An 11227-nucleotide genomic window follows, 5' to 3' on the forward strand; every position below is an offset into this window, starting at 1 on the left:
ATTTATGTTCGGTGAAACGCCTTGCCAAATGACAAATAAATTAATTGTCCAAATGACAAATAAATTAATTGTATAAATAATGCTTTGATGCCTGCTGTATTTCTCTTCAAATAACGCTCATACCATACTCCTCGTATTATTATGTAAGTATAATAGAAGCAGTTTTTGTCTCTCAGTTTTCCTATAATCATGATTTTCTAGTACTTTAGGAGACATGTACATAAATAATTATACAAATGTATTTAATTAAATATTTCTTGTAATCCGTAAAGTAACAATTTCTTATCTCTTAGGAAAAGGCTTTTCTGATTCTTTTAGTAAAATAAACTCAAAGTTTACAACAATGAATTATTTTATATCACAAGGAACATATCAAAATTTCATATCATGAGGTATCATATGTTCTCATCACGGAAGCATTTCTGGAAAACGATGAATTAAAACAGTCCTCAAAATTATTGGCCTCATAGCTTCTTTGACTTTGATAGTTTAATCTCTGTGCAGGTCTCTTTGTGTTAAAGTTCAATTTATATCTCTCTGCCGGATACTTAAGTTTTACGGCTCCGTGTCGTGCTGTTTCCGCTCTTGTTCGAGGAATATAAGTTGTTTTAAATCCGCCTGAAAGAGAACAAAAGACCATGACTGCAGACAAATTAGTTTGAGCAAAATGTATTTAGTTTAATATTGTTTAGCATTTTTTGGAATACAGTAATTGTATATACAAAAAAAGATGTACAGTTTCAGTTACTTGTTAATTTTTATCAATCAATCAATTAATTGTAATTAATCCCAAGACTAAACATTGTTTTTATTTACATATTTATAAGATTACACGTGGTAAACATAAGTTTTTAAAATCAACAACTTACTCTAAAACTGTCGTTGAGTGTTCCATATACGATTGGATTGACAAAGCTGTTAGACATTGCTATCAAGTGACATATAAAGTAGGTAAGGCTAAGAGAGTCGTGGTCCAGTTTTTCTGTAAAGTTTAGCACCTGAAAAAAGGTATGAAGTGGAAGCCAGCAGAGAACGAATAACACAACAATTGTGATCAACATCTTTACGATCTGAAATTATAAATCATGCCAAGCTTTAAATATAGTTATTGCTGCATGTTAAGTTAAAGAATAATCTAATTTATAATTCCTGAATAGAAGTCATTTTCTTATCATATTATATAACTTTTGTTCTTGACATGTTTGACATAATTATATAAATTTCAGGTATAAATTGGATAGACATTCAAAGCCTTGTATAATTAACTTAAGAAACAAGTTATAAATTGCAACTTATGCTAATTAGATATAAAAAGTCATGTCAATAATTCTTGTTCATTTATATTTTTTACTATTTAATTTGATACATCTGTTTATCTTGTTGTTTTAACCATTTTAAATACTAGTATTTTAACGATTTTTGACAAAACTTATAAATGCATTGACAGGATGATTAAATTTGAGTTGCTGCTAAGTGCGATAATGAGATAGAATAAAATAAACAAATTAATACGATTATAAAACAATTTAAAAGAAATTCCTGATACAAGTGATAAAAGATTTAATCAACAAATACAATAATAGGATAGTTAAAATGATCATTAAAATGGGCAGAATTTACGTGCTTTATATATTTGCGCAAACTAATCAAGTATACATCTGTTGAATCGACAAATTGGTATAATACAGGAAGCCTGTGGTTGCAAATAAAGATAACAAAATGATTTCTTTTACTTGAATTTTTTGTTAATTAATATTTATAAGCAAAAACGTGTGTTGAAGATTTCAAGTAAGGCCATGACCATGAGCAAATTATGCCAGTGACCACTTTTATTATAGCTGAAGTATGTGCGAATTAATATATCAATGGTATTGTTCTTTTTCACAGGTACATTTTACTAAAATCTCTACCTTCCTTAGCCAAAACTGACCTCCCTGTTACACGACATTATATATCATTATTGAACTGTTATTTAGCAATAGAACTAAGTGTTTTAACAGAATGACATCAGTCAAGAGCATGTAGTAATATAAACGCAATAATTGAAAGACAACAGAGCATCTTTTAGGACCAAATGTAACGATCAGGCATATCAGTATTTTTATCCATGAAGACGATTTCTTTTCTAAAAAAGCAAGTCATACTATCTCGATTAACACAAAGTCCAAAAATGATTTAATATACAAATTCGAAATTGCCCTATCTAAATACAAAATTAAAACGATACAATTTTTTACACATGATAACATTTTTCCGGATATCACAGATCTATCAATGCATGCACAATGGGTATAATTTGTCTAACGGTCAAAATGATGTAGAGATAATATGTGAATTGTCTGAAGTCTCCATCTTTTAATAATAATGTAACCTATGGGTAATTTTAGCTTTATTGGCTGTTGAAAATGTAAAACAGGACATAGAACAAAATTCTACCCTTACCAAAGGAACTCTGGAACAGGACCGCATATTGCGGCGCATAAATCCGAATCCGTACCGGCTTTAGACCTTTGAATATCTTTTCATATTATGCGAGTGGGTGGTCTTAAATTAAAAATTAAATAATCTTAATTTAATGTAATCTGCTAATTTAATCAGTCAAATTTACGGCATATTGAAAAAAGAAAAGGAGTGGCATCCGCCATTTACCGCAACGTTCGGCGTAAGTTATCCCCCTTGATATGCTTTATTTTTTGTTTTAATTTTTCTAGTTCTCATTTTATGTTACTGAATACATGGAAAACTTTCACATTCACTTGTCTATGTTAACAAATCAAAACACTAATACGCCCGTAACAATGCCGCCTATACACATCAACACGTGTAAACAATGAACCGTGAAAGTTAAATTCCGACGATACCTGATAGTTGACAACGATAATGGGAACAAAATTCTAAAAAAATAGTAATGAATTGTAGCCAAAGGTGAAAAACTCATGCCGAACGTTGCGGCAAATGGCAGATGTCATTCCTTGTTTTTTTATAATACCGTACAATTTCACCAGTTTTTAAAGAAACAGATTGGATTCAACTGATAATATATTTTTGAGGCCATATACTCGGTTAATACTAAAAGATATTTAGATGTAGCAGAAACGTTTTTAAAAGCCGTTACACGGCCGCAATCTGCGATCCCGTTCTCAAGTTCCTTTGACCCTTACTTGTCCTTTGGATCTGAGGTAAACATTAATTCTTTATGGAAAATAAGATTCAATTATACCTTAGTTAATTGCCTTTTGCTCACTTAACTATCTTTGTTCATTAGTATTTTAGACCCGTGTTTCGAAAGATAGAATTCAGAAAAATGAGTGACACACCCGTAATGATGAAATTTTTCTAGAAGTTAAATGCTGGATAAGAAGCATGCAAATCTTTGGAAACTTCATGTAATTAATTTTTGTACAATTAAACATCAAATGCACCGTTAAATTATATTACAAAAATAAAATATGTTTCCCGTATGTAAAACAATACAATAATTTCTAGGTAGGTAGGTAGGTAGGTAAGTAAGCAGGCTAGCAGGTAAGTAAATTTTATTATAGTGACATTATGCTATGTACAAGTAGGTAGGTAGGTAAAGGTAAGTAAGTTAGTAAGCAGGCAAGCAGGTAAGTAAATTTTATTATAGTGACATTATGCTATGTACAATATTATAAACATACATATAACAAATTACAAAACCGGCCACGTTTGGGCTATACGTCACTTTAAGCTATATACAAATATATATAAACATGTACCCTACTTGACAATACATTGCACTTAAAGTACATTGATCTTCTATTGGTACATATTTCATATGTATTTTACATATTGATGAAAGCAATAAAAAATCACTTGTATGATATTTAAATATTTTTGAAAATAATATGAATATGATGACAAATAAGATTTTGATCTAGTATAATTTATCATTTGCTATAATACATAAATATGTAATATCGGATTATGTATCTGAAACTTCCCAACAACATTCGAATACAGACATTTTTTGGTTTGTTATCATGTAAGCTACTCAATACTTTTAACATCAACATTATTATTTGTGGTATTACATACCTTCCATTATGGACAAGTTCACTTTAATCTGATTGTCTAATTCCTCATGCGTTAAATTAATGTAAGTATTATAAAATGCATTAGTGTTACAAGTACAATATATAATGGGATACAGAAAAAGTGTATCAAATGACGTATGACACGTGTCATTTTTGATTTTACATTTGCATTTCATTATGCATTCACAGTATGTTCTTATTAACCTTGACGTTTGAAAACATCATTTTTCTTTTTCAGCAGATGTCTCAAGAAATGGATAGCAGTTTTGTTTCTATTTTAGACCAGTAATTATATATAAAGTACATTGTTGGAACTTTAGTTCCTTCAAATTATACGCGTAACTTAAAAAGAACGCTGGTAATATTTCAGTAATAGAAACGAGAATGGTAGTTACCAGTTTTCATAGACATTTAATAAAAGAAGTCGCACCAGATTATTTCACCATTTAACAATAACAAATACCGTTGTTTACCTTTGATAATTATTAAGTTAATAGATTTCTTCCAATTTTAAGCATCATTAATTCAAATTAATCGAAATTTTATTACGCTTTTTTTATTTTATATGTTATAATAAGTATTTAATATCCTAATTGCTCAAGAATTATGGTAAATTAATCTGCCGATCATTTGAAAATGTTTGAAATAAAAAAAGATCATTTTTACTAAATTGACCGTATGTCCTGTATATTCGTGCTTGTAAACAGCAAGTTTCAACTACAAATTCTGGAGAAATGTGCAACATTTGTAGGAAATATTCAAAAACATGCAAACTTGACTTCTGTTGATTAAGGAGATGTTAATTACATGAATTTGCAAATGCTTTTCAAAACTATCCGAAATGAGAAATAAAATTTGTAAACAAATCAGCATTCCTTAAAGAAGTGGTTTCTTTATCTTTCTAGAGCACGTTACTTTGGCCTGAAGTCGATTGCTGTCTTTTTGATATCAAAGAAAAAAATATAATTTCGAATCAATAGAAAACAGAAATTAATGAATTAATTTATGAAGGTAAACGCGCACATCTTTCCATGATGCCATTCATAAACTAAATTTCATTCCGAGGGATCACTCATTTTTCAGTATTTGTATGTTTTCGATTGTTTAAAACAATATTACTATTTTAGTACTAAATATATAAAGCCTAGATACAAAAGAAAACATTCATATCATTTTTTCTTTACAAAGTTGATTTGAAAATATGCTTCTATATAGCTAGCAGTAGATTTGAACTTTAAAACTAAATAAGAAGAAACAAACTTTTTCCTAATTTCTCAGGTACCTTACTATCAGATTGATATGAACGATGTATATGTAAACCTAACTATATATTGCAAGCAAGTCAGAACTTAAATGCATGTGTTTTATTTATATTTTTATTTAACATTTACTGACAATGAATGATGAAAACAGTAAATTGCATTTCTTTTTTACCAATCTTTAGAACCGTGAAAAGAAAAAAGCTTATTATCAACAATTACATGTACAATATTCTTTTAATTGTCGTCGAGTCTGCTTTGTTGAGGTAATTTTCGTCAGTACAAATATTCTTATATTTGATCTTTGAGACTGTTACAAAAGATTTAGACCTTCTACCAGACAATCGTTTGTACAGTTGTCTTAAATAGGATTAAAATGCTTTAATTTCTTTTTCTGCAGTTGCTGTCTGACAAAAGTGTAAACTTAAATTTAATCTTCAATCATTTCCTGTTCTTACTTTACATTCCCTTTTTGTGTGTACAAATAATGATAAAATCACGTCATTAACAAACACATAAAAGGAGCACTCACTTCTTCCAATCTGACAAGCACAAGTATATTTTTTAACCTTTATTGGCCACTGATTATACATGTAAGTTCAGAGCTATGAGTTTTAGTCGGGTTTACATTTCTACTTAAGAGGTTTTTTGAAAAATCAGATTTTTTGTTGTCTTTGTTTTCTTTCAAGTTTGGTCTTTTCATTGATGTTCTTCCATAATGCATATGTTAGTATGTATTCAAGATTAAACGTATTTCAAAACATTTTTTTATATTGATAAACTTCAGTTATCTGTAAATTTCAAAGTTTTAAATATAGTTGATACTGCACTAAAGATTCAAATGAAAATTTCACCATTTCTATACTAAAATGTAGAATTCAGCCTAAGTCAGTGCTACGGGACACTTGGACGGTAGCTTGCACATTCCAGTACTGTAAATGAACAGGATTAATCAAACCGAGCCTTTAGCATTTTTAATTTTGTTATTTTTTTTTTTTTCTGCGTTCTTAAGGTATTTTATTTTTCTCTATTTCAAAACGAAATATCGGCATACATGAAGTAAACAACCACAAACGTAATCAAAGTGACTTTTTGCAAATAAGAAATTTTTGTTCAATTTAATTGTTGTCATATTAGACAGGAATCTCACAGAAATCTGACATATCTGATGTCTGCTTATTTATAATCCATATACTATCAGTAAAACTACTGTATCAGAAGGTTTTGGGATCAGATTATATAGTTTTTTACCGATAAAATGATTCTACCACACATAGACTTCTTTTTTTGTGAAATGATTAAAAGTACTCGTGATGCAATATCTAGTTTTGTTTTACTTAAAAGTTACTTAAAGAGTCTAAAAATGCTGTTAATTTTATTTTTGCAAAATCTGTCGTTGCAAAAAATGTATCTGGTTACAGTTTTCAAAGGGTTACTCATTAGCCATATAGCTGAACAAATGCTTTCTTAATTTGCATTTTTAGAAAATAAAGTGATATAATTGTATTTTGTATTGGAGTCAAAAATACCACTTTGTTTACATTTTTGTATCTTTATAACGAACTATTCTACGTTCAGCGCTATTTTCTTCATGTGATAAGAAGAAGCATTTTAAAAACCTAAAGTGTTCTAAATCGATTATTACAACATCGTTCAACATGACTGTGTCAATTCTATTTAAATGAAAATGTATTTATTTCTGAGGCTTAATGTGCTTTTGAAAAACTATAGTAAAACAGATAATCATTTACAAAACAACAACTTCCACGACCTTTTAATCTACATATAGAGATAAAAACATAATTATACCATTTATAATTTTGTCAGATTTGAGATTCACATAAAATGACGTAAACAAGCATTTTGTAATTTTGATGAAAAAAATGTACTATTTTATGAAATAGAATTTAATGAGATAATGGCGATCCATATGATTGCCTGGGTAATATCAAAGTTTTAATGAGATAATAATGATTTGATTTCCATCATTAGTTAAACCTCAGTTGTAACAGGAGATATAGAGATCAATCTTATTTGTAAGTACGTGTATATATTTTGTTATTTGCCACACCTGTATCTTTTGGATAGGCACATAACTCGACAAGTATTCCGGTGATGCAACTTTATCAGTCTAAAAGATCTACCGCAAACCGTAAAAGTTTTCCCTGCTTATCTTTTGATGTTCACATTAATATCTTAATATGTATTTACAACAAGAAGTGCAAAGTCAAATACACTTGTCAATTGTTTAATTTGCAATGTGCTTTTTCTGTACGTTGAAAGTTTCCTTTGAAAGAACAAATTCATTTCCAATTATCGTTAAGCCATCTGCTGTCAATTTGCACCATGTTATAATCTTTGACGTAAACAATTTATAAATGTACATTCTAACAGGATAGATAACTTTAATGACTTGACATATACCATAATACTGTTTCGTGTTTAATTTCAAGCAGTATTCATATTTACACTGAATAATAATGTTTTTTTTTAACATGTGGCTTTTTAGTAAGTTATGTTCAAAAACATTTCTGTTTACATGTACTAACTCTTCTTGTAATAATTCATTCTACACTTGAATAGATTGTCATTCATTTCCAGACTTTTTATATTACTCAAATGATCAATATAAGAGTGCTCGAATATGTCACAGTATGATACATTTAGTACCAGAGTATGTCCCGGTTTTTCAAACATTACATAATACGTTCTAACTGTAATCTATTTATAAAATTATGTATAGTTTCAAGATGGCGTTTGGTATGCTGACAATAATGCAAATAAATGACACAAGATAAATTTCGCAGCGGGGAGATGCCTTATTGCGGAGGTAAATTGGCTATTTTGTTAACATAAGGAAATACCTAAAAGTCTGAGGAATTGTATAAAATCATCTACTTAGGTATGGATAATAAAATCTACTATTATCAATATGTTTTGTTCATTTTCAAGATTCGAAATAATGAAGGTACAAATCATAAATGATGATGCTGATAACGTGACACAGATTTCGGTTGGGAAAATAAATCAAGCATTTAATCCGTTCAAATGGGAAAAAAACACCATTTTTATTTTATTATTTCCTTAATCGTAACAACATTTTCTCATTATAGTAGCATCAAGCATTATGTTTTGCTTTAAATGTAATTACGTTTGTTTTTATGAAACTCTGCCTTTTAATATCAATTACAAATATTCCTTCATTGACAAAATTCAATTAAGAAACTCAAATCAAGTTAATGTGTCCATAAAAAAGCAATAAATTTTTATGGCGCGCATTTTTATAATAAAGCCTCTGGGACAGTAATGTTAAACATGACAAATATGTTTTTTAAACGCTTTTGTGATATAGTTTCTGCAATGCATTTGTTTTATCATATAACATTACTTTCCAATTGATAGATTCTGCCTCATGCATTATCTCAACCGGGGCAAACATAACAAAGCTAAATATTTCTATCTTGTAATGCTTCCGTGTTGAGAACATATGATACCTCATGATATAAAATTTGGTTTGTTCCTTGTGATATCAAATAAATTCATTGTTGTTAACTTTAAGTTTATTTTACTATAAGCATCTGGATATCTTTTTCAAACCGTTGAATATGAAATAACATTAAGACATGATTTATAAATTGCAAGAGAAAGTTAATTAAATACATTTGTATAATTATTAATATATCTGTCTCCTAAAATAATAGAAAAAAACCTAGCATGTTTGTATATGATAATGATAGGAAAATTGAGAGACAAATACTATGTTTTAACTATACTTACATAATAATACTGAGAGCATGGTATGAATGTGATTTGAAATGAAATGCAGCAGGGATCAAAACATTCTTTATACAATTCTTTATACAATTAATTTATATGTCATTTGGCAATGCGTTTCACCGAACATAAATTGCCTCTTCTGACATCAAATCAATTCATGTGACAAATGCACTTGCTGTGATTAAAATCAATGATTTAGAAACATAGCTTCGTTAATAGTTAATGCACTTTGTGAGAATTTATTACTTTCTTCATACAACAAAGCATGATAGGTCTTTCTAAGTAACTGTGATTTGAGAAATATAGTTGAAATACTTTAATTTTAAAGCAAGGTATAAATTCTAAATTAACAAATGTTTGTTTGTGTTGTTGGCTTTATAAGTCACTCCGTTTCTGTAAAATAGAGAACAGAATCCCTAAAGTCAACCAGCCACTTTCCAACTTAACTTATAGAGGAAGCTATCAGATGCCATATCCTTTGTCGATTATTTCAAGCAGAAACCGAATAAACAAAACATTCAAAGTATTTATCAGTAGAAAAAATTATCACTTAATAACCCGTTTCTTTTTTCTGATAAAAAAAAGTTTCTGAAACAAAGAATTGATTTAAAGTCAAGAAGCAAAAAACGAATTAAAAGCCTATGCACTTATAGATTTGCAACAAAACATATTGCACTTGAAAATATGTTTCTCGAGTTATTAATCATCAATATGAAACTAATTCTGAAGAATCTTACAACATATGTTCAGCGTTTGTCAATATGCTGTTCTTTTAAGGGGATAAAACGTTACACTTTGAGTTATTACATTCAATGTTATTTTTAGTTAACACTTCTTGGAATTGAAAAAAAAAATACTCGAATGTTTGAAGCAAGTACATTTAAACAATTTAAGAGTGCATATTTATGAAAGTACTGCATTATGACTTGCATTCGTTCAAACGAATATATTTATTCAAGTTTAAATCTGATAAGAGAAGAAGATGTAAAACTACCTGATGGTTTTAGACCCTTTTAAGAACAATGTTCACTTTTAGAAACTAATAAGCAGTCAAAAATAATTTGCATATTTTTGGTTTATAAAGGTTACAGGCATGATTGAAGCAAGAACACAAACATGACATTAATTGGGAAAATATTTTTAACACATGTTGAAACATGCGGTTGTTCTATTTATAAGATAATTAATTTTGTTTGTTAACAATATGAATATTCCTGTGATATTTTTAATCTGGCTGCCAATTTCAAGAGATAAAGAGTATAATAAAATAGTTATAATGATAAAAGAATAAAAACTTACTTCTTAATGTTGCGTCTCTCTAATTGTTGTGTCTGATTCAAACTCATGTTGACCATTTCTTTTGTTTTTGTTCAGTTGTCTCTAGTCTTTATTACTATAAAAAGTTAATTAATGTTTCAATTTATGTGCTTCATTAAATCGAAAATCATTTTATAATAAACTATAATGGCATATTTCTGCCACCAGATAACCATATAACTAACTAGTTAATTGAGAGGTTAACTAGTTACGTTACTAGTTAACAAGTTACCAGCTAGCAATATTTTGCATAAATGGTAAGTGATTAACTAACGTAACTAGTTAACTACATAACTAACTAGTTTTTCAAGTGATTAACTAGTTACGTGACTAGTTAACCAGTTATCACTTACCTAAAAATAGAAATTTAGCAAAGAAATTAAACTTGGAACTTTAGTGTTATGAGATTGTCGCTTAAACAGAATAATACAGAGAAATTATCAAGAGAACTTTGTATTTCTTTAAAAATCACTTCCTTACCCTAAACTGATATAATTTAGAAATGAAAAGCATTTGCCTTATCCGCCCATCCAGTATTGGATTTAACATGTGGTTAACATTATCGGAAGTATAAAATGTATCATTTATTTTTGGTATGCATCATTAGAACAATGTGTGTGTTGAAATTAAAGTTTGGACGCAAACAGTATCCTTCCGTCCCTGTGTTTATTGAGCATACGGTGTTTATGAAACTACGTCATGTATCTGTTTGAATTCATGCAGAACTATTTTTTTAATATCTGGCAATGTTTTCTTTCATTTAATAAGATAAAGATAAACATTACGTTTAATACGTTCTTTACTGAAAACCAGCCA

General features: G+C 28.8%; 1 long non-coding RNA gene across 1 annotated transcript; it reads right to left on the reverse strand.

Moving 5' to 3' along the window:
- Window positions 1-354: 354 nt before the first annotated feature.
- On the reverse strand, window positions 355-10974 carry LOC132734869 (uncharacterized). The gene is made up of 4 exons (XR_009626379.1): window positions 10892-10974; window positions 10394-10487; window positions 870-1070; window positions 355-618 (listed from the first exon to the last, which is right to left on the reverse strand). It is a non-coding gene; the product is annotated as an uncharacterized LOC132734869 (long non-coding RNA).
- Window positions 10975-11227: the final 253 nt, after the last annotated feature.

The sequence above is a fragment of the Ruditapes philippinarum genome, unplaced genomic scaffold (genome assembly GCF_026571515.1).
Source record: "Ruditapes philippinarum isolate M1 unplaced genomic scaffold, ASM2657151v2 ctg78_1_1_1_1, whole genome shotgun sequence".
NCBI lineage: Eukaryota > Metazoa > Mollusca > Bivalvia > Venerida > Veneridae > Ruditapes > Ruditapes philippinarum.